Source organism: Apium graveolens, unplaced genomic scaffold, assembly GCF_009905375.1.
Source record: "Apium graveolens cultivar Ventura unplaced genomic scaffold, ASM990537v1 ctg6948, whole genome shotgun sequence".
Lineage (NCBI taxonomy): Eukaryota > Viridiplantae > Streptophyta > Magnoliopsida > Apiales > Apiaceae > Apium > Apium graveolens.
Genome location: NW_027419920.1, coordinates 64,923 through 90,950, shown reverse-complemented (window position 1 = coordinate 90,950; position 26,028 = coordinate 64,923). Strand labels below are relative to the sequence as shown.

Here is a 26,028-nt window from a genome sequence, read left to right as displayed (position 1 = left end):
GTATTATATAAGTTTTTTTTTAAAAAAAATGAATTGAATTGAAATTTTAGATTTGCTTACACTACAACATATTTGCAATCATACAACTGTTTTTTACCGTTGTGTGACAAGTATGTTTTCCGTTGTCTATCCAACACTCGTGTGATTGAACATGAGACAATGGTTGTTTTTACCCTTGTAAAAAGAGAGATTAAACAACATGTTAGAGTGCTGGTGTTAACATGGAACACACAACAGTTATTCTAAACAAACTGTTGTTGGAACTTTTTAAACAACTGTTTTTTTATTCAACTATTGTCTGTCTAACTTAACAACAATGGTTTTGTAGAAAAACCATTATTGTTAACTTATTCGATATTTTCATAAACAACAGTTTATAAAAAAAATTTAACTAGCTAAAACCATTGTCTTGAATGTTTTTTATTTAAAAGACAATGGTATAAAAAATTTAAACCATTGCAAAGAATATCAAAAGACAACAGTTTTTAAAAAAAAAAATAAGTGAATGAGACATACAACGGTTTTCATCATTTTTTAAGTGGGTTTCACACAACAGTTTACAAAATTAATCTCATTATTTAAAATAAATCAATTTTAAAATAAAATGATATTATAATAATTCAATTGTTATTTCACAATTAAAATTAAATTTATAATACAATGTTTCTCTACAAAAATAACAACTATAACTTAAAATCTATTTCTAAACATGATCATTAAGGTACACATTTTAATCGTCTCGGCTATTAAAAACATCAAGTCCCATTTATATTGGATCAGTGGCTTGCAACTCAACCTTGATGCTGTGGAGTTCCCTCTTGAATCTGACCTGACCTTAGAGCTTGTATTCTCGTCAATATACTTGTAGTTGCAGAACCACAGAGAGTAGCCTTCTATGTTATACATGCCCAGACCAAAACCAGTGTCTCATTTGATCTCAACTTCGAATACTTTGCACCAGACAGTGCTTCCACCGAGGAGCTCCCCAACAAGTAAAGCTGGTAAGATTAAATAATATTTTAGCTTTACCAGTAACCAGATATTCTACAGAGGAAATAAATCATGAACCATGTAGAATATAACAAAAAAAATCCCACATCTAAAACCGGAACACGAGTTTTATTAATGAGATGTGAAGCTGTATATAGATGCACAATCACATTTTTTAAACTTTCTGGGCAAATATTTACATTGCTCTGTGTAAACATATATTGAATGTAAAAGCTCATGTATTTAATGCAAGAAAAGTATAACACGAGTTCACAGAGCAATTACCTGGTATGAGAGTGTTCATTCACGACAGATGTACTTCTACGGAAAGGGGTAGCCGGTAAATGTGTTATGACAGTTGGGCTGACAGGTGCTACATTGGACTGATCTCTATTTGGTCTATCCAGGTAATAGAGAAACATAATTAATGTTGATACTAATACAGGGGAACACACAAGTACAATGACCCAATTGCTGAAGTTACTGGAAGAAGGCAGTTCAGTTATCTTCTCAGGTTCATAGTTTACATCAATTTCTACTTTCTGGCCATTGGCTGCAAGTGAGATGATCAATTTATCTTTGAACCTCTCGGAGCCGAGAACTTTGACCTCATATTCTGCCTCCCCTGCTACTCCATAATTTTCCATGTGGACATGTGTGATCAGTAACTCTTTCCGACCATTCCAGTCAACTACAACATTTATATTACCGACTACCGTTATGATAGACTTGTCAGCCTTGGGGTCAAATAGTAATATGCACGACCTGTACCTATAGGGTTGATTGATGCAGTAGATGCCGAGAGTAGGCACACAAATTGTGATATGCACGAAAATAGAACTCAATATCTACATTTGTTAACAAAGATGATGCAACCACTATTATTCAATCAACATTTTAGAAGCTTTCAGGTCAATTCACACCCACAGTCAGAATTAAATATTTCAATCTTTTTCAGTTAATATGATCTCAAACTATCAATAAAATTATGTTTACACATATTAATTACAAGGCCTGCTAAATAATATTTCATAATACTAGAATTGAAGAATACCTCAGCATTAACCTATGCAGTGTGTTTGATCCCAAATATGGAACTCGTGTTTAACATCTTCTCATGCTCGAAGGCCAATAGCAGGACTCAAATTGACAGAAGGTCGAAGAAGTGGCTCTACTGGAACATCCATCGAATTTCAAACATGGAATGCAACAGGAGTTCACTTCTTTAGAGACAAAATAGGGAAAATGCAACAGGAGTTCACTTTGTATTTCCAGTGTTGCAAATCCCCCAACAAAAAGGGCAGAAACAGATCCAGATATATATATATATATATATATTGTTGGCTCCTCGCAAATATGCACTAATCGTAACCCTTATTTCCTGCAATGACCCTTAAAATAGTTAGTGCAGCCAAACAACAACCTGGACAGTGAAAACACATATTCTTAAAACGCTTAACTATTAATATAAACTATAGAAAAAAGAAAACTAGTCGAACTTACAGCTCCACCGAGTGAATGTCCACACAACACTAGTTTTTGATTTTTTTTCTTGGCTAGTCTATATAACTCCAATACATGATCCAATTGGTTTTAATCCCTTTGGTGGCTTTCCGCCATAAAAAATAAGTGCCTTCTTAACACCTACCTTCTGAGATCCTCCGGTGATACTGGTTGTGAGCACTGGCTAATCAACTCCAGTGGCCTTCCAATACCCTGAAATTGCTTCACGATTTGGCCAGGCGCCATTAGGGTACTTTCGATACCTTGGACTGAAAAAGTACCATTCCTGCTCCCCGAACGAAGCCTTTGCTGCATTTTTCAAACCAGAACACATCATCAACAATCTCCAATATAATAACATAACACGTCATCCTCATAATTAAATGATTATCACCTTGTACACAAATAATCACATATTTATAAATCACCTGGAAATTCCCACGGATCGAACTTATAAAGATCGACTTTAGCGATGATAGAAACAGGAAGAGGAGCAGAGGCACCCTTTTTCTTCTACTTGAACCACATCCTCAACTACTTAAAAGTAATTAAAAATCAAAGCCTCAACTAATTAAAAAATAGGGTTTTAAATTCAAACCCCAATTGAAAACTTGGTTTTTAAAACTTACTCAATTCCATCTTTACACTCCAACGTGTAATTCTTTGCTCTTCAAACCTATGAATTTGAACAGAGTGAGGGGAGATGCGAGCTATTAGATCTTCACTCTCGAGAGCTGTTAGAGTTGAATTCTTTCTCAGTTCTTCAGTTTAAACTTTGCCCTCATATGCTATTAGCACTACAGAAACCCAAAATCATTATGTTTCAATTGGAGAGAGAGATAGAAGAGAGAGAGAGGGATAGACAGAGTTAGCCAACAGAGAAACAACAAAGAAGATGAAAAATTATTAATCAAGAATAAAGTCGGAGACTGATTTGAGAAGAAAAGGTAAATGGAAGCTATAAGTTAGATAAGGTCTGAGTTGAAAGTAAAAGGGGAGTTAAAGGGGGGAACCAAATTTTGTGAAGGGGGGAAATGATTGACCGATGGAGGGAACCAAAATATTGGTTTGATATTATTAAAAAATCAAAATTATAGTAGTAAATTTTAAATAGTTATTTTTTCATTTAATTAAGATCAAATTCAAGGGAATATAAATTTCAAAATTTTTAATTATTTTTATAAATAACTAATGTCAATATATTTGTACAGTTGAATTATAGAAGACACATATTAAAAAATTATTTTATCAATCGCCTATAAATCTCGTGTTGTTGAGTAGTACATTTATTAGTTTTTCTATTTATATCGCGCAAGATACATTTAATATGCCTAAAATAGATATATCTTAAAATCCATACGGTTGGATCGTCGAAAAAATAATTTTAAATATTAATCTTGTAAATCGGGAACGAGTCTCGTTGTCGGGAGGGGTACTTTTACCGGATTTTTCTAATCTTGGCATCCAAGATGGATTTCAATTTTTTTAACAATTTTTTTTCATATGACTAAATTTGATATATCTTAACATCCGTACCGCTGGATCTTCTAAAAAATCATTTTAAAAATTTATCTTGTAAATCGGGAACGAGTCTCATTGTCGGGAGGGGGTACTTTTACCGAATTTTTCTAATCCTGACCTGCAAGATGAATTTCATATTTTTTAATAATTTTTTCATATGACTAAAATTGATATATCTTAACATCCGTACGGTTGGATCGTCGAAAAAATTATTTTAAAAATTAATCTTGTAAATCGGGAACGAGTCTCGTTGTTGGGAGGGGTACTTTTAACGGATATTTCTAATCCTGACATGCAAGATGTATTTCAAATTTTTTATTAATTTTTTCATATGACTAAAATTGATATATCTTAACATCCGTACGGTTGGAAGGTCGAAAAAATCATTTTAAAAATTAATTTTGTAAATCGGGAACGAGTCTCATTGTCGGGAGTGGTACTTTTACCGAATTTTTCTACAAGATGAATTTCATATTTTTTTAATAATTTTTTCATATGACTAAAATTGATATATCTTAACATCCGTCCGGTTGGATCGTCGAAAAAATTATTTTAAAAATTAATCTGGTAAATCGGGAACGAGTCTCGTTGTTGGGAGGGGTACTTTTACCGGATTTTTCTAATCCTGACTTGCAAGATGAATTTCAAATTTTTTATTAATTTTTTCATATGACTAAAATGGATATATCTTAACATCCGTACGGTTGGATCGTCGAAAAAATCATTTTAAAAATTAATCATGTAAATCGGGAACGAGTCTCGTTGTCGGGAGGGGTACTTTTACCAGATTTTTCTAATCCTGACATGCAAGATAAATTTCATATTTTTTAATAATTTTTTCATATGACTAAAATTGATATATCTTAACATCCGTACGGTTGGATCGTCGGAAAAATCATTTTAAAAATTAATCTTGTAAATCGGGAACGAGTCTCGTTGTCGGGAGGGGTCCTTTTACCAGATTTTTCTAATCCTGACATGCAAGATGAATTTCAAATTTTTTAATAATTTTTTCATATGACTAAATTGATATATCTTAACATCCGTACGGTTGGATCGTCGAAAAAATCATTTTAAAAATTAATCGTGTAAATCGGGAACGAGTCTCGTTGTCGGGAGGGGTACTTTTACCGGATTTTTCTAATCCTGACATGCAAGATGAATTTCATATTTTTTAATATTTTTTTCATATGACTAAAATTGATATATCTTAACATCCGTACGGTTGAATCTTCGAAAAATCATTTTAAAAAATTAATCCTGTAAATCGGGAACGAGTCTCGTTGTCGGGAGGGGTACTTTTACCAGATTTTTCTAATCCTGACATGCAATATGAATTTCAAATTTTTTAATAATTTTTTCTTATGACTAAAATCGATATATCTTAACATCCGTACGGTTGGATCGTCGAAAAATCATTTTAAAAAATTAATCCTGTAAATCGGGAACGAGTCTCGTTGTCGGGAGGGGTACTTTTACCGGATTTTTCTAATCCTGACATGCAACATGAATTTCAAATTTTTTAATAATTTGTTCTTATGACTAAAATCGATATATCTTAACATCCGTACGGTTGGATCGTCGAAAAATCATTTTAAAAAATTAATCCTGTAAATCGAGAACGAGTCTCGTTGTCCGGAGGGGTACTTTTACCAGATTTTTCTAATCCTGACATGCAAAATGAATTTCAAATTTTTTAATAATTTGTTCTTATGACTAAAATCGATATATCTTAACATCCGTACGGTTGGATCGTCGAAAAATCATTTTAAAAAATTAATCCTGTAAATCGGGAACGAGTCTCGTTGGTGGGATGGGTACTTTTACCATATTTTTCTAATCCTGACATGCAAGATGAATTTTAAATTTTTAATAATTTTTTCATATGACTAAAATTGATATATCTTAACATCCGTACGGTTGGATCATCGAAAAAATCATTTAAAAATTGAACTTTGTAATCAGGAATCTCATTTTATACAGTAATACTTTTACAATGGTTTCCTTGAAACACCATTGTGTAAAGACAAACTAAGACAACGCTTTTTTTATTATAAAACCGTTGTGTAAGTATATCAGTTTTTTTCAATCTAACGGCTAATATCTAATCTCATTTCAATCAAGGGATGTCATTGTGACACTTCAGCAATCCGAGTAATATGTTTACAACCTATCATGCGCTGCCACCTCATCAGGTGGTGCCCATTTAAATTATAAAATAACTATTTCAGACAACTGTTTTATTCCGTTGTATGAAGGTTTTTAAGACAACCCTTCTAAAAACTGTTGTGTGAATTACACAATGTAATACCTAAAAGCTTGTATGAGACTAACTAAGACAACACTTTTGTTTTAATATAAAACCGTTGTATAAGAATATTAGCTATTTTTCGATCTAACGGCCGATATCAAATCTCATTTCAATGAAGGGCTCTCATTTCGCCACCTCAGCAATCCTTGTGAATGATTTACCACCTATCATGTGCTGCCACCTCAATACGTGGTACCCATTGAAATTCCTCAGACAACTGTTTTCATTCCGTTGTTTGATGGTTTAGAGGACAACCTTTCTAAAAAAACCGTTGTCTGAATTACACAATTTAATGTTAAAAACCGTTGTCTTCTAACCCTATACGTTAACATAGTAACAACGGTTTGTAATCGTTGTGTTAAAGATCTACAACAACACTATATTTAAAAAACCGTTGCCTGACTCGATGAGAGGATACAACTTGTACAACAGTTTAAAAAAGTTGGATATCCGTTGTCTGTTCTGGAGCTCACACAACTGTTTTTTTTGCAAATTCAATTCACCGTTATATGATTTTTTAGGACGACGGTTTTTTTTTAACCATTGTCTGTCAAGTGTTGTCTGATTGTAAATTTCTTGTAGTGTTATTTAAATTTTTAAATAATATAATTTCATGATTAATATATTAATACACGTATATATTCATGATATTTATTAAACAATATAGTAATATATATATACGTATTTTATAAAAATTGATTATATTTAGTTAAAAGTAGAGTTTTCGTTTGGATCAATAATATATAAAATGTTTAGTCTGATTTTAACTTAATTTTGTCCAGAATCAATAATTTACATTATTGTATTTTAACATTCGAAACACGAAAGTACACGACACGAAAGTACACGAAACGAACGAATTGTCACCTCTGCACAGAACTGCACCATCAAGAATTTGAACCTTGATGGAGTAGGATCAAGAATAGACACAATACAATGAAACAAACCCTACTGGTTTGATCGACCTCTTTGTGTTCTAACAACTTTTCTATCGAACTGTATCACAAAAAGATACAGTGTAACTCGATCTTATTATATATAAATTCATTTGAATTCCGGTCGAATATATCTGAGACAAATTTGACCGGTTTTAATCGTCCCTTTAATTGAATTTACTATTTTTGTGTAGGTGACATTTCGTGAGGAAGATAGTTAGAAAGTTCAGGTTTTTATAACATTTGAAATATTTTAGCTATATACAGAGGGTTTTCAAACAAATCAAACGATTAAAGAAATGGTTGGATGCAATCATCACACCAATGATACGAATGCTTTTGATGTATGTTGACGACTATTGTTGGTAATATGTGATGTTTGAATCTTCTATTTACTTGGGGCTAGTTTATTTGAGTATTGTTTCTCTCGTCTTTTTCTCATCTCTCCTTTAATATATATAATTAATTTATAATATCTGCGTTGCACGGATTTTTAGTTTATTTTTATATTGTGATAATATATAATTTGATGTATAAGTAATTAAATACTATAAAATTATTAATATATATTCATATATTTTTTCTAATTTCTTTGTGCATATGATTTCTGGTGAAAATTAAATAATGTAAATTAACGTGATTGATGAGATTTGAATCATATACGCTTATTTATAGTTTCAGAAATAATAATATTAATATACGATTTAATTTGTCGTTGTTGGGATTTAAATCTTGTAATTTAAAAAATAATCATGTAAATCTATGATTTAATATGTTGTTGTTGGGATTCAAACCAAAAATCTTTAGTTTTTTATGTTTTTAGCGTTTATATCTAATGGTTTTAACGGCCGTGAAGAAAGTTAACCAAAATGAAGGGATAACCGAAATACAAATTATACCCTTGTTTGGTTATCAACTATTATAATTAATATAGATGTGCAACTGTGTACATTAATTTATAATAACTTATTTGAGAAATGTTAATTTCCGTATTTTGACTTTTTGAAAATAAAAAGTTGCTTCGTCAAAAAAAATAGAAAATTGCACTGGTGGTTGCTAAGTATTTCATTAATTGCTTATAGAGTTGCATTAAATTGATTATATATTGTCGCAGTATTGCAACTAAAAAACAATTAAAAAACAACGGGAATTAACTTCAAAATTTACTTTTGAAAGTTCAAATTTGTGTTTGAGGATGCAAAACTGCAGATGGCATTTTTCATAAATAATTTAAAAATCATACTTTTGTAATTTATTTTTAACAAAGTGATATTTCCAAAATACAATTAGATGGTGCAGATATTGTTGAAAAAGGCCAGACGTACAATTTTCTTTTAAGCTGAACGGCTCCTCACTTCCTAATGGCTTAAAAAGGAGCAAATCTCACAAGAGTCTGCTAAAGTTAAGTGTTATTAGTTTTCTCCTATCTCTCACCTATAAACTCTTACTCCCGATTCATGTTAGCTATATTTCCGGTTGTCACAATTATAAATAAGGCTTTTATGGCCAAAATGGAAAGGCCGTGACTCCCTCAAAAAGTAAAATGTAAAATGATCATTTGACATTTCAAAATACCTCATAATCCGCATTATTATTACACTGCAAAAGCTATACTATGTTATCTCTTTTGTATGTCAAGTACCCTTTTCAGAATCCTATTTTAGTATTATAACACTCACCTTATTCTAAAATATTTTTGTACATCGAAAAGTGGCAGACGTATATCCTTGAAATATAACATTAAATTTTGTGTTCATAATAAATTTTAAAAATGTTGGGTAGCAAAATCCTATATTAATATTATAACATTCACCTTACTCGAAAATACATTTGTATGACGAAAAGTGGATCATGTACAGACGTCCATATTTGGGATTTAACTTTAAATTTCGTGCTCATAGTAAATTTTAAAAATCTCACGATTGCAAGGAGTCGAACATGAGTCCTCCCATTAGTCTGATCTCTGATATCATGTCAAGGAATTAGTCGCTCTAAAAGTCTAACATGTAAAAAGAGGATATTTTACAGAATCTTATATTAGTGTTCTGCCATTCTTACTCAAGATGTCCCAAAATTGGCTGATATCTTTTAAAAAAGAGTTTTATTTTGTAAAATTTAATATGCAATTTTGAGAATTTCCGCTAACAACTTAAAATTTCAATAAATCGGTTCCTTAATATTCGATTAGAGCTATGTGAAAATGGAACTAAAGCTCTCCGATGACATTAGTTAAAATAATTGGCTAAAATATTATAAAATATTGATGGGCTAAAATTTGCTGAATTTAGAAGGTACTTTAATCCAATGAGGTTGGCTATATGCTTGTCCATATTTTTTTAAAAAATATATGTTACTATTATTTTTTAAATATATTTTAACAAAATTCTTCTAATTTGTATTAGCACTAACTTATCTCTATATATTTTTCTAATTTTAAAATAAAATTTATTAAATTATTGTACATGAATGTACTTGACAAATTATACATGTAATGAGATCAAGTAAATTTTATTTTGTAAACTCAGAAGAAAAGATTAACTAAAATTAAATTTGTGCCTTATTTTTAAGATTAATTTGCAAAGTAGGAGTTACCACCGGCTTCTTGTAGCACGCCGGCTTCTAATAAAACTGCAAATATTTTTTTTAAAACACCCATAAATTGATTTGTTATCCAATTTTAGGATTTTAAATGAGAGTAAGCTTACTTGGTTAATCAGTATAGATTTGTAGTGTTTTCACAGATTTGACCAATGTAACATTGATGGCTGGAGAAGGGTTTTTTTTTTATTGTTACGTATATCAGGTACCATATGGGTACAGGGATTGAAGATACTCTTAGTCTTTAATATAATGATTAACTTTGATAAAATGAAGATGTTCAAATATATGCACAATCGCACCGAATATTTATTAGAGGATTTCACTTTGCTAAAAAATATATGAGTAAAAAAATAAAAGGAGGCCCAAGTAAAAGTGTTAAATTACAAGCAAATCAAATCAGAAAAATTTGGTAGTAATTGTTCAAGATCAGGCCGGACCGAGATTTTGTACAAGCAATAATCAATAACTACCACGTAGATGGTCCCACATACAAATTCAGCGACTGCAATCCGTATGCGTGTGTCGGAGCACAAGTCATTTCCTAGTAGTACCAAAATGCTGGCAACAGAAGCCATCGATAACAAATTAGTTTGAAACAATTTATTTGTTAAAATTTTGTCATGCAGAGATTTTTAATTTCAACCATAAATTAGACGCAATATCCTCGTCCGCGATTTCGGTAATAATATCAATTATAAGGTATAACAGAATTGTTAAGTATTTCTTTTCTTCAAGACTGATCATCTCAGCACTTTTAGAAGTAGCCAATTTCGTGTTCAATAATGCCCAGATCGCTGTTGCTTTAACAAGGCATATACCTTGATTTGTCATAAATTGAAACTATTTCTCCCGGTAAATTTGTCGACCTTCACGTTAATATCATCGAATATCCCAAACATTTTTCTCCTTGAACCGAATTTCAAACCCTGAAAATTAAACTAAGCTCTGCTATCAGTTTGTTATAACGGAAGTAAAAAAATGTAATAAATGTAAAAATGAACACAAATAAGAGGAATTTTTTTTTATTGATTCTAGTCATATTATAACACTAACGATTATAAAAATTGTCATGAGTATATTGACCTAGTACTTAATCAAATTTTAAATATCTTTAATTTTGTACATGCCAGATTGACATTATATTTCCCAACTATTATTGTTGTACAATCAATTTATATTATGTTATTATATTCTTCTAATTCAGAATTTTATAAATATCGGAAAAAAATTCAAAAAACATATATATGTCAAATATTTCTCCACTTAAACTTTAACAATATGGATTTCTCCAATCATTAAACAAAAAATCATGACTTAAACTTTAACACTATGGATTTCTCCAATCATTAAACTAAAAAATCATGTAGCAGTTACACTCTTAACTTGAAATTTTTCTTTTTTCCAATATGTTCATTTTGAAAAGAGTTTTGGTAAACTTTGTTTATGTCTCATCTTATTAGTTTTCTCTGATCTCTTATCCTCCACTAACTTAATTATTCTCAATTATGTGTTTTTTACTTTTGATGAAATTTCTCATATGTATTTAGAATGGTCACAACTCACAACTGTTGGGCTTCTTTACGATAAATGGAAAGTCCATGACTCAGTCCTGATGAAAAATGTGCATTTTGACACTTTACCTGCATTATTCATGCACAATTGGTTAAACAGCAATTAAGCAATATTTAAAGCTTAAATATCTATTGTTCAGTGTTTTATAATTTGATCGACTTTGGGTATTTCAAAATTGTGAGATACTAATAAATCATAATAACTAAAACATAATCGCATATTTAAGATCAAAACTTCTAAGTTTTATCGATGACTAGCTTAAAACCGGTACGATGCACGGATCTTTTTTAGTATTATATAAGTTTTTTTTTTAAAAAAATGAATTGAATTGAAATTTTAGATTTGCTTCACTACAACATATTTGCAATCATACAACTGTTTTTTACCGTTGTGTGACAAGTATGTTTTCCGTTGTCTATCCAACACTCGTGTGATTGAACATGAGACAATGGTTGTTTTTACCCTTGTAAAAAGAGAGATTAAACAACATGTTAGAGTGCTGGTGTTAACATGGAACACACAACAGTTATTCTAAACAAACTGTTGTTGGAACTTTTTTAAACAACTGTTTTTTTATTCAACTATTGTCTGTCTAACTTAACAACAATGGTTTTGTAGAAAAACCATTATTGTTAACTTATTCGATATTTTCATAAACAACAGTTTATAAAAAAAATTTAACTAGCTAAAACCATTGTCTTGAATGTTTTTATTTAAAAGACAATGGTATAAAAAATTTAAACCATTGCAAAGAATATCAAAAGACAACAGTTTTTAAAAAAAAAAATAAGTGAATGAGACATACAACGGTTTTCATCATTTTTTAAGTGGGTTTCACACAACAGTTTACAAAATTAATCTCATTATTTAAAATAAATCAATTTTAAAATAAAATGATATTATAATAATTCAATTGTTATTTCACAATTAAAATTAAATTTATAATACAATGTTTCTCTACAAAAATAACAACTATAACTTAAAATCTATTTCTAAACATGATCATTAAGGTACACATTTTAATCGTCTCGGCTATTAAAAACATCAAGTCCCATTTATATTGGATCAGTGGCTTGCAACTCAACCTTGATGCTGTGGAGTTCCCTCTTGAATCTGACCTGACCTTAGAGCTTGTATTCTCGTCAATATACTTGTAGTTGCAGAACCACAGAGAGTAGCCTTCTATGTTATACATGCCCAGACCAAAACCAGTGTCTCATTTGATGTCAACTTCGAATACTTTGCACCAGACAGTGCTTCCACCGAGGAGCTCCCCAACAAGTAAAGCTGGTAAGATTAAATAATATTTTAGCTTTACCAGTAACCAGATATTCTACAGAGGAAATAAATCATGAACCATGTAGAATATAACAAAAAAAATCCCACATCTAAAACCGGAACACGAGTTTTATTAATGAGATGTGAAGCTGTATATAGATGCACAATCACATTTTTTAAACTTTCTGGGCAAATATTTACATTGCTCTGTGTAAACATATATTGAATGTAAAAGCTCATGTATTTAATGCAAGAAAAGTATAACACGAGTTCACAGAGCAATTACCTGGTATGAGAGTGTTCATTCACGACAGATGTACTTCTACGGAAAGGGGTAGCCGGTAAATGTGTTATGACAGTTGGGCTGACAGGTGCTACATTGGACTGATCTCTATTTGGTCTATCCAGGTAATAGAGAAACATAATTAATGTTGATACTAATACAGGGGAACACACAAGTACAATGACCCAATTGCTGAAGTTACTGGAAGAAGGCAGTTCAGTTATCTTCTCAGGTTCATAGTTTACATCAATTTCTACTTTCTGGCCATTGGCTGCAAGTGAGATGATCAATTTATCTTTGAACCTCTCGGAGCCGAGAACTTTGACCTCATATTCTGCCTCCCCTGCTACTCCATAATTTTCCATGTGGACATGTGTGATCAGTAACTCTTTCCGACCATTCCAGTCAACTACAACATTTATATTACCGACTACCGTTATGATAGACTTGTCAGCCTTGGGGTCAAATAGTAATATGCACGACCTGTGCCTATAGGGTTGATTGATGCAGTAGATGCCGAGAGTAGGCACACAAATTGTGATATGCACGAAAAATAGAACTCAATATCTACATTTGTTAACAAAGATGATGCAACCACTATTATTCAATCAACATTTTAGAAGCTTTCAGGTCAATTCACACCCACAGTCAGAATTAAATATTTCAATCTTTTTCAGTTAATATGATCTCAAACTATCAATAAAATTATGTTTACACATATTAATTACAAGGCCTGCTAAATAATATTTCATAATACTAGAATTGAAGAATACCTCAGCATTAACCTATGCAGTGTGTTTGATCCCAAATATGGAACTCGTGTTTAACATCTTCTCATGCTCGAAGGCCAATAGCAGGACTCAAATTGACAGAAGGTCGAAGAAGTGGCTCTACTGGAACATCCATCGAATTTCAAACATGGAATGCAACAGGAGTTCACTTCTTTAGAGACAAAATAGGGAAAATGCAACAGGAGTTCACTTTGTATTTCCAGTGTTGCAAATCCCCCAACAAAAAGGGCAGAAACAGATCCAGATATATATATATTGTTGGCTCCTCGCAAATATGCACTAATCGTAACCCTTATTTCCTGCAATGACCCTTAAAATAGTTAGTGCAGCCAAACAACAACCTGGACAGTGAAAACACATATTCTTAAAACGCTTAACTATTAATATAAACTATAGAAAAAAGAAAACTAGTCGAACTTACAGCTCCACCGAGTGAATGTCCACACAACACTAGTTTTTGATTTTTTTTCTTGGCTAGTCTATATAACTCCAATACATGATCCAATTGGTTTTAATCCCTTTTGGTGGCTTTCCTCCATAAAAAATAAGTGCCTTCTTAACACCTACCTTCTGAGATCCTCCGGTGATACTGGTTGTGAGCACTGGCTAATCAACTCCAGTGGCCTTCCAATACCCTGAAATTGCTTCACGATTTGGCCAGGCGCCATTAGGGTACTTTCGATACCTTGGACTGAAAAAGTACCATTCCTGCTCCCCGAACGAAGCCTTTGCTGCATTTTTCAAACCAGAACACATCATCAACAATCTCCAATATAATAACATAACACGTCATCCTCATAATTAAATGATTATCACCTTGTACACAAATAATCACATATTTATAAATCACCTGGAAATTCCCACGGATCGAACTTATAAAGATCGACTTTAGCGATGATAGAAACAGGAAGAGGAGCAGAGGCACCCTTTTTCTTCTACTTGAACCACATCCTCAACTACTTAAAAGTAATTAAAAAATCAAAGCCTCAACTAATTAAAAAATAGGGTTTTAAATTCAAACCCCAATTGAAAACTTGGTTTTTAAAACTTACTCAATTCCATCTTTACACTCCAACGTGTAATTCTTTGCTCTTCAAACCTATGAATTTGAACAGAGTGAGGGGAGATGCGAGCTATTAGATCTTCACTCTCGAGAGCTGTTAGAGTTGAATTCTTTCTCAGTTCTTCAGTTTAAACTTTGCCCTCATATGCTATTAGCACTACAGAAACCCAAAATCATTATGTTTCGATTGGAGAGAGAGATAGAAGAGAGAGAGAGGGATAGACAGAGTTAGCCAACAGAGAAACAACAAAGAAGATGAAAAATTATTAATCAAGAATAAAGTCGGAGACTGATTTGAGAAGAAAAGGTAAATGGAAGCTATAAGTTAGATAAGGTCTGAGTTGAAAGTAAAAGGGGAGTTAAAGGGGGGAACCAAATTTTGTGAAGGGGGGAAATGATTGACCGATGGAGGGAACCAAAATATTGGTTTGATATTATTAAAAAAATCAAAATTATAGTAGTAAATTTTAAATAGTTATTTTTTCATTTAATTAAGATCAAATTCAAGGGAATATAAATTTCAAAATTTTTAATTATTTTTATAAATAACTAATGTCAATATATTTGTACAGTTGAATTATAGAATACACATATTAAAAAATTATTTTATCAATCGCCTATAAATCTCGTGTTGTTGAGTAGTACATTTATTAGTTTTTCTATTTATATCGCGCAAGATACATTTAATATGCCTAAAATAGATATATCTTAAAATCCATACGGTTGGATCGTCGAAAAAATAATTTTAAATATTAATCTTGTAAATCGGGAACGAGTCTCGTTGTCGGGAGGGGTACTTTTACCGGATTTTTCTAATCCTGGCATCCAAGATGGATTTCAATTTTTTTAACAATTTTTTTTCATATGACTAAATTTGATATATCTTAACATCCGTACCGCTGGATCTTCTAAAAAATCATTTTAAAAATTTATCTTGTAAATCGGGAACGAGTCTCATTGTCGGGAGGGGTACTTTTACCGAATTTTTCTAATCCTGACCTGCAAGATGAATTTCATATTTTTTAATAATTTTTTCATATGACTAAAATTGATATATCTTAACATCCGTATGGTTGGATCGTCGAAAAAATTATTTTAAAAATTAATCTTGTAAATCGGGAACGAGTCTCGTTGTTGGGAGGGGTACTTTTAACGGATTTTTCTAATCCTGACATGCAAGATGAATTTCAAATTTTTTATTAATTTTTTCATATGACTAAAATTGATATATCTTAACATCCGTACGGTTGGAAGGTCGAAAAAATCATTTTAAAAATTAATTTTGTAAATCGGGAACGAGTCTCATTGTCGGGAGTGGTACTTTTACCGAATTTTTCTAATCCTGACCTGCAAGATGAATTTCATATTTTTTAATAATTTTTTCATATGACTAAAATTGATATATCTTAACATCCGTCCGGTTGGATCGTCGAAAAAATTATTTTAAAAATTAATCTGGTAAATCGGGAACGAGTCTCGTTGTTGGGAGGGGTACTTTTACCGGATTTTTCTAATCCTGATTTGCAAGATGAATTTCAAATTTTTTATTAATTTTTTCATATGACTAAAATGGATATATCTTAACATCCGTACGGTTGGATCGTCGAAAAAATCATTTTAAAAATTAATCATGTAAATCGGGAACGAGTCTCGTTGTCGGGAGGGGTACTTTTACCAGATTTTTCTAATCCTGACATGCAAGATAAATTTCATATTTTTTAATAATTTTTTCATATGACTAAAATTGATATATCTTAACATCCGTACGGTTGGATCGTCGGAAAAATCATTTTAAAAATTAATCTTGTAAATCGGGAACGAGTCTCGTTGTCGGGAGGGGTCCTTTTACCAGATTTTTCTAATCCTGACATGCAAGATGAATTTCAAATTTTTTAATAATTTTTTCATATGACTAAATTGATATATCTTAACATCCGTACGGTTGGATCGTCGAAAAAATCATTTTAAAAATTAATCGTGTAAATCGGGAACGAGTCTCGTTGTCGGGAGGGGTACTTTTACCGGATTTTTCTAATCCTGACATGCAAGATGAATTTCATATTTTTTAATATTTTTTTCATATGACTAAAATTGATATATCTTAACATCCGTACGGTTGAATCTTCGAAAAATCATTTTAAAAAATTAATCCTGTAAATCGGGAACGAGTCTCGTTGTCGGGAGGGGTACTTTTACCAGATTTTTCTAATCCTGACATGCAATATGAATTTCAAATTTTTTAATAATTTTTTCTTATGACTAAAATCGATATATCTTAACATCCGTACGGTTGGATCGTCGAAAAATCATTTTAAAAAATTAATCCTGTAAATCGGGAACGAGTCTCGTTGTCGGGAGGGGTACTTTTACCGGATTTTTCTAATCCTGACATGCAACATGAATTTCAAATTTTTAATAATTTGTTCTTATGACTAAAATTGATATATCTTAACATCCGTACGGTTGGATCGTCGAAAAATCATTTTAAAAAATTAATCCTGTAAATCGAGAACGAGTCTCGTTGTCCGGAGGGGTACTTTTACCAGATTTTTCTAATCCTGACATGCAAAATGAATTTCAAATTTTTTAATAATTTGTTCTTATGACTAAAATCGATATATCTTAACATCCGTACGGTTGGATCGTCGAAAAATCATTTTAAAAAATTAATCCTGTAAATCGGGAACGAGTCTCGTTGGTGGGATGGGTACTTTTACCATATTTTTCTAATCCTGACATGCAAGATGAATTTTAAATTTTTAATAATTTTTTCATATGACTAAAATTGATATATCTTAACATCCGTACGGTTGGATCATCGAAAAAATCATTTAAAAATTGAACTTTGTAATCAGGAATCTCATTTTATACAGTAATACTTTTACAATGGTTTCCTTGAAACACCATTGTGTAAAGACAAACTAAGACAACGCTTTTTTTATTATAAAACCGTTGTGTAAGTATATCAGTTTTTTTCAATCTAACGGCTAATATCTAATCTCATTTCAATCAAGGGATGTCATTGTGACACTTCAGCAATCCGAGTAATATGTTTACAACCTATCATGCGCTGCCACCTCATCAGGTGGTGCCCATTTAAATTATAAAATAACTATTTCAGACAACTGTTTTATTCCGTTGTATGAAGGTTTTTAAGACAACCCTTCTAAAAACTGTTGTGTGAATTACACAATGTAATACCTAAAAGCTTGTATGAGACTAACTAAGACAACACTTTTGTTTTAATATAAAACCGTTGTATAAGAATATTAGCTATTTTTCGATCTAACGGCCGATATCAAATCTCATTTCAATGAAGGGCTCTCATTTCGCCACCTCAGCAATCCTTGTGAATGATTTACCACCTATCATGTGCTGCCACCTCAATACGTGGTACCCATTGAAATTCCTCAGACAACTGTTTTCATTCCGTTGTTTGATGGTTTAGAGGACAACCTTTCTAAAAAAACCGTTGTCTGAATTACACAATTTAATGTTAAAACCGTTGTCTTCTAACCCTATACGTTAACATAGTAACAACGGTTTGTAATCGTTGTGTTAAAGATCTACAACAACACTATATTTAAAAAACCGTTGCCTGACTCGATGAGAGGATACAACTTGTACAACAGTTTAAAAAAGTTGGATATCCGTTGTCTGTTCTGGAGCTCACACAACTGTTTTTTTTGCAAATTCAATTCACCGTTATATGATTTTTTAGGACGACGGTTTTTTTTTTTAACCATTGTCTGTCAAGTGTTGTCTGATTGTAAATTTCTTGTAGTGTTATTTAAATTTTTAAATAATATAATTTCATGATTAATATATTAATACACGTATATATTCATGATATTTATTAAACAATATAGTAATATATATATACGTATTTTATAAAAATTGATTATATTTTAGTTAAAAGTAGAGTTTTCGTTTGGATCAATAATATATAAAATGTTTAGTCTGATTTTAACTTAATTTTGTCCAGAATCAATAATTTACATTATTGTATTTTAACATTCGAAACACGAAAGTACACGACACGAAAGTACACGAAACGAACGAATTGTCACCTCTGCACAGAACTGCACCATCAAGAATTTGAACCTTGATGGAGTAGGATCAAGAATAGACACAATACAATGAAACAAACCCTACTGGTTTGATCGACCTCTTTGTGTTCTAACAACTTTTCTATCGAACTGTATCACAAAAAGATACAGTGTAACTCGATCTTATTATATATAAATTCATTTGAATTCCGGTCGAATATATCTGAGACAAATTTGACCGGTTTTAATCGTCCCTTTAATTGAATTTACTATTTTTGTGTAGGTGACATTTCGTGAGGAAGATAGTTAGAAAGTTCAGGTTTTTATAACATTTGAAATATTTTAGCTATATACAGAGGGTTTTCAAACAAATCAAACGATTAAAGAAATGGTTGGATGCAATCATCACACCAATGATACGAATGCTTTTGATGTATGTTGACGACTATTGTTGGTAATTTGTGATGTTTGAATCTTCTATTTACTTGGGGCTAGTTTATTTGAGTATTGTTTCTCTCGTCTTTTTCTCATCTCTCCTTTAATATATATAATTAATTTATAATATCTGCGTTGCACGGATTTTTTAGTTTATTTTTATATTGTGATAATATATAATTTGATGTATAAGTAATTAAATACTATAAAATTATTAATATATATTCATATATTTTTTCTAATTTCTTTGTGCATATGATTTCTGGTGAAAATTAAATAATGTAAATTAACGTGATTGATGAGATTTGAATCATATACGCTTATTTATAGTTTCAGAAATAATAATATTAATATACGATTTAATTTGTCGTTGTTGGGATTTAAATCTTGTAATTTAAAAAATAATCATGTAAATCTATGATTTAATATGTTGTTGTTGGGATTCAAACCAAAAATCTTTAGTTTTTTATGTTTTTAGCGTTTATATCTAATGGTTTTAACGGCCGTGAAGATAGTTAACCAAAATGAAGGGATAACCAAAATACAAATTATACCCTTGTTTGGTTATCAACTATTATAGTTAATATAGATGTGCAACTGTGTACATTAATTTATAATAACTTATTTGAGAAATGTTAATTTCCGTATTTTGACTTTTTTGAAAATAAAAAGTTGCTTTGTCAAAAAAAAATAGAAAATTGCACTGGTGGTTGCTAAGTATTTCATTAATTGCTTATAGAGTTGCATTAAATTGATTATATATTGTCGCAGTATTGCAACTAAAAAACAATTAAAAAACAACGGGAATTAACTTCAAAATTTACTTTTGAAAGTTCAAATTTGTGTTTGAGGATGCAAAACTGCAGATGGCATTTTTCATAAATAATTTAAAAATCATACTTTTGTAATTTATTTTTAACAAAGTGATATTTCCAAAATACAATTAGATGGTGCAGATATTGTTGAAAAAGGCCAGACGTACAATTTTCTTTTAAGCTGAACGGCTCCTCACTTCCTAATGGCTTAAAAAGGAGCAAATCTCACAAGAGTCTGCTAAAGTTAAGTGTTATTAGTTTTCTCCTATCTCTCACCTATAAACTCTTACTCCCGATTCATGTTAGCTATATTTCCGGTTGTCACAATTATAAATAAGGCTTTTATGGCCAAAATGGAAAGGCCGTGACTCCCTCAAAAAGTAAAAATGTAAAATGATCATTTGACATTTCAAAATACCTCATAATCCGCATTATTATTACACTGCAAAAGCTATACTATGTTATCTCTTTTGTATGTCAAGTACCCTTTTCAGAATCCTATTTTAGTATTATAACACTCACCTTATTCTAAAATATTTTTGTACATCGAAAAGTGGCAGACGTATATCCTTGAAATATAACATTAAATTTTGTGTTCATAATAAATTTTAAAAATGTTGGGTAGCAAAATCCTATATTAATATTATAACATTCACCTTACTCGAAAATACATTTGTATGACGAAAAGTGGATCATGTACAGACGTCCATATTTGGGATTTAACTTTAAATTTCGTGCTCATAGTAAATTTTAAAAATCTCACGATTGCAAGGAGTCGAACATGAGTCCTCCCATTCGTCTGATCTCTGATATCATGTCAAGGAATTAGTCGCTCTAAAAGTCTAACATGTAAAAAGAGGATATTTTACAGAATCTTATATTAGTGTTCTGCCATTCTTACTCAAGATGTCCCAAAATTGGCTGATATCTTTTAAAAAAGAGTTTTATTTTGTAAAATTTAATATGCAATTTTGAGAATTTCCGCTAACAACTTAAAATTTCAATAAATCGGTTCCTTAATATTCGATTAGAGCTATGTGAAAATGGAACTAAAGCTCTCCGATGACATTAGTTAAAATAATTGGCTAAAATATTATAAAATATTGATGGGCTAAAATTTGCTGAATTTAGAAGGTACTTTAATCCAATGAGGTTGGCTATATGCTTGTCCATATTTTTTTAAAAAATATATGTTACTATTATTTTTTAAATATATTTTAACAAAATTCTTCTAATTTGTATTAGCACTAACTTATCTCTATATATTTTTCTAATTTTAAAATAAAATTTATTAAATTATTGTACATGAATGTACTTGACAAATTATACATGTAATGAGATCAAGTAAATTTTATTTTGTAAACTCAGAAGAAAAGATTAACTAAAATTAAATTTGTGCCTTATTTTTAAGATTAATTTGCAAAGTAGGAGTTACCACCGGCTTCTTGTAGCACGCCGGCTTCTAATAAAACTGCAAATATTTTTTTTAAAACACCCATAAATTGATTTGTTATCCAATTTTAGGATTTTAAATGAGAGTAAGCTTACTTGGTTAATCAGTATAGATTTGTAGTGTTTTCACAGATTTGACCAATGTAACATTGATGGCTGGAGAAGGGTTTTTTTTTATTGTTACGTATATCAGGTACCATATGGGTACAGGGATTGAAGATACTCTTAGTCTTTAATATAATGATTAACTTTGATAAAATGAAGATGTTCAAATATATGCACAATCGCACCGAATATTTATTAGAGGATTTCACTTTGCTAAAAAATATATGAGTAAAAAAATAAAAGGAGGCCCAAGTAAAAGTGTTAAATTACAAGCAAATCAAATCAGAAAAATTTGGTAGTAATTGTTCAAGATCAGGCCGGACCGAGATTTTGTACAAGCAATAATCAATAACTACCACGTAGATGGTCCCACATACAAATTCAGCGACTGCAATCCGTATGCGTGTGTCGGAGCACAAGTCATTTCCTAGTAGTACCAAAATGCTGGCAACAGAAGCCATCGATAACAAATTAGTTTGAAACAATTTATTTGTTAAAATTTTGTCATGCAGAGATTTTTAATTTCAACCATAAATTAGACGCAATATCCTCGTCCGCGATTTCGGTAATAATATCAATTATAAGGTATAACAGAATTGTTAAGTATTTCTTTTCTTCAAGACTGATCATCTCAGCACTTTTAGAAGTAGCCAATTTCGTGTTCAATAATGCCCAGATCGCTGTTGCTTTAACAAGGCATATACCTTGATTTGTCATAAATTGAAACTATTTCTCCCGGTAAATTTGTCGACCTTCACGTTAATATCATCGAATATCCCAAACATTTTTCTCCTTGAACCGAATTTCAAACCCTGAAAATTAAACTAAGCTCTGCTATCAGTTTGTTATAACGGAAGTAAAAAAATGTAATAAATGTAAAAATGAACACAAATAAGAGGAATTTTTTTTTTATTGATTCTAGTCATATTATAACACTAACGATTATAAAAATTGTCATGAGTATATTGACCTAGTACTTAATCAAATTTTAAATATCTTTAATTTTGTACATGCCAGATTGACATTATATTTCCCAACTATTATTGTTGTACAATCAATTTATATTATGTTATTATATTCTTCTAATTCAGAATTTTATAAATATCGGAAAAAAATTCAAAAAACATATATATGTCAAATATTTCTCCACTTAAACTTTAACAATATGGATTTCTCCAATCATTAAACAAAAAAATCATGACTTAAACTTTAACACTATGGATTTCTCCAATCATTAAACTAAAAAATCATGTAGCAGTTACACTCTTAACTTGAAATTTTTCTTTTTTCCAATATGTTCATTTTGAAAAGAGTTTTGGTAAACTTTGTTTATGTCTCATCTTATTAGTTTTCTCTGATCTCTTATCCTCCACTAACTTAATTATTCTCAATTATGTGTTTTTTACTTTTGATGAAATTTCTCATATGTATTTAGAATGGTCACAACTCACAACTGTTGGGCTTCTTTACGATAAATGGAAAGTCCATGACTCAGTCCTGATGAAAAATGTGCATTTTGACACTTTACCTGCATTATTCATGCACAATTGGTTAAACAGCAATTAAGCAATATTTAAAGCTTAAATATCTATTGTTCAGTGTTTTATAATTTGATCGACTTTGGGTATTTCAAAATTGTGAGATACTAATAAATCATAATAACTAAAACATAATCGCATATTTAAGATCAAAACTTCTAAGTTTTATCGATGACTAGCTTAAAACCGGTATGATGCACGGATCTTTTTTAATATTATATAAGTTTTTTAAAAAAAAATTGAATTGAATTGAAATTTTAGATTTGCTTATTTAAATTTTTAAATAATATAATTTCATGATTAATATATTAATACACGTATATATTCATGATATTTATTAAACGATATAGTAATATATATATACGTATTTTATAAAAATTGATTATATTTTAGTTAAAAGTAGAGTTTTCGTTTGGATCAATAATATATAAAATGTTTAGTCTGATTTTAACTTAATTTTGTCCTGAATCAATAATTTACATTATTGTATTTTAATCCGAGACTGATTACACCGACAAAGTCCAACTAATTATTTTTAGTGTGATTTTAATTTTTTAAACCCGGTTTAATATGATAATTTTTTAACCCGGACAAATAGTATAAATGATTTTCTTTGAGCTATTTGAATTATATTTTAATAAATTAACTTCTTACATTATATATATATATAATATTTATATAATAATTAAATTGTTTGTTATAATAAAGATAGTTATAGAAATTAATTAAAAAAATTAACAATAGAATAAGTTCACTTCGAAATCAATAAGAATATTATAGACATCAATGTGAATTAAAATTTAAATTTGTAGAATACTCGATTTTAATATCAAATATAACAATGTCGAGTTAAATGTAAATTAGAATTTTAGACTGGGAAAGAAAATTGACTTTAATATTAAATAGAATTAGAATGACCGACCGACAGAACAGCCAAGTTTTTAATATTTCGTCTATTATATAATTGTATAGGTTATCTTTCAATCAAATTTATAAATTTGACTGCTAGTAGTCATATTTTTTTATCGTAGTTAATCGGCAGCCGCTACCCTTCGGGTGCGCCCTGGGTAAACCCTACGGGCTCACGCAATAGCTTGTAAATCACCTTAACCAAGGTAAACCGCGTTTAAGCGACATGTTCTGACTCAGGAACCATATTTATTTGTATGAAATGGGAAATTTATATATTCACCAAAAAATTGAAGTCAAAGGTCAAAAATTTTAAATGATCGTTTTTTGTCAAATTTAATCCGTCAAATTTAGTTGGTCATAATAAGGCAGTTTTATTTACACAAATTTTAATGATTTTATTAAATTTAACTTCTTTATAAATAATCGATACAACCTGGAGGGTTGGCTCAGTTGGGTTTTATTTACACAAATTTTAATGATTTTACTAAATTTGACTTCTTTATAAATAATCGATACAATGTATAAGGGTTGGTTTGGTTGGTTAAAAAGGGGATAACTGTCATCTTAGTTACCGGTTCGAATTCCATGAGAGAAAAATTTATGATTATACCTCATGAGTCAGAGACTTTCACTTAAATGCGGTTTACCTTGTTTCACGTGATTTGCAGGCTATTACGTGAGACTGTAGGATTTATAGAGTGTGCACCCGAATGATAGCGGCTGCGTGTTACATATGATAAAAAAAATTATAATCGACACTATTCGGTTCAATTTGATAAAATATAATCGTGAGTGGTCATATATGGTTATATTTCTTCTGAATGTTTCGGTCAAATTTAATCATTTATTTTATCGTTGAAAACTCGCAGCCGCTACCCTTCGGGGTGTGTACATGATAAACCATAGGGGCTCACGCACTAGTCTGCAAACCACGTGAACCAAGATAAGACGTATTTAAATGACGACAGACTCGAGCTCAATTCCTGTATCACTTACTAGTCTTCATTTTTCTTGTAATAAATACTATTTGAATGACTAGTAAGGTTTTTGCAATGAGAGACAATTCCAGATTGACCAAATTCGTTAAGTCCAAACTGATCAGCGCTTCAATTCCTGTATCACTTACAATGCAAATTTTTTCAATATGCAGGCATTCACTCAAATCCAAATGAACTAAATTACAAAACTTTTGGAATGATAGATGGAATTAAGTGGATTTTTACAACCCCGAAGCAATAAATTCTCTACTAATTTCAAATTTCTGAAGTCATGAGTTGTATTAAGGTTGGTTAAGCGTTTTGAGCTCGGTAAAGACTGTTTGGAGCAAATACAATTAAGTCATCACAATTAACATGTTCTCAACATACAGCTTCATTAGTGATTTAGTGCTCTAATTTTATGAACACCAAAATTAATTATGCTACACTAAATAACTAAATTACAAAAACAAAATAAACATATATAATATGCCAACAAAATTAAACTTCAAACTATTAAAAAACTGTGAAGTACAAAAATAACATATATTAAATATGATATTACAAACAATTTATTATATTAGTAATTGAATTATTACCAAAATTCAAGAAAATTATAAATATAGATGTAAATGTATTCACCCTAAAAGTCTTTTTTTATGCTTAATATAAAAAGTCAATCATTAAGACCATAGCATTTCATGTAACGTTCATAAGGTTTAACCTTGTGTACGTATCATTTCATTAAGTTTCTCCTATTTATCGTCCTCGGCTAACTTATTCTCAATTTTACGTTCTTTGTTTGGATAATATTTGTTATTTATATTTTTCCTAATCACCGTTCTATACCCAAAATATAAATATTATGACCCCTCCGGAGCTATTTAACAAAATTTC

The 26,028-nt window shown here is 30.5% G+C and overlaps 3 long non-coding RNA genes across 6 annotated transcripts; all 3 read right to left on the bottom strand.

The window, feature by feature from the left end:
- Positions 1-938: 938 nt before the first annotated feature.
- On the bottom strand, positions 939-2,594 carry LOC141703664 (uncharacterized). 2 transcript variants are annotated; one of them, XR_012567635.1, is made up of 3 exons: positions 2,045-2,574; positions 1,276-1,681; positions 939-998 (listed from the first exon to the last, which is right to left on the bottom strand). It is a non-coding gene; the product is annotated as an uncharacterized LOC141703664 (long non-coding RNA). The 2 variants fall into 2 exon arrangements; XR_012567634.1 differs by lacking the exon at positions 939-998 and having other exon boundaries at positions 1,132-1,681; positions 2,045-2,371; positions 2,494-2,594.
- A 59-nt stretch (positions 2,595-2,653) lies between these two features.
- LOC141703665 (uncharacterized) lies at positions 2,654-3,504 on the bottom strand. The gene is made up of 3 exons (XR_012567636.1): positions 3,123-3,504; positions 2,922-3,027; positions 2,654-2,802 (listed from the first exon to the last, which is right to left on the bottom strand). It is a non-coding gene; the product is annotated as an uncharacterized LOC141703665 (long non-coding RNA).
- An 8,946-nt stretch (positions 3,505-12,450) lies between these two features.
- On the bottom strand, positions 12,451-15,023 carry LOC141703663 (uncharacterized). Of its 3 annotated transcripts, none has more exons than XR_012567632.1 (5): positions 14,636-15,023; positions 14,207-14,516; positions 13,768-14,084; positions 12,998-13,403; positions 12,451-12,720 (listed from the first exon to the last, which is right to left on the bottom strand). It is a non-coding gene; the product is annotated as an uncharacterized LOC141703663 (long non-coding RNA). The 3 variants fall into 3 exon arrangements; XR_012567633.1 differs by having other exon boundaries at positions 14,207-14,741; positions 14,838-15,023; XR_012567631.1 differs by having other exon boundaries at positions 14,207-15,023.
- Between the last annotated feature and the right edge of the window lie 11,005 nt (positions 15,024-26,028).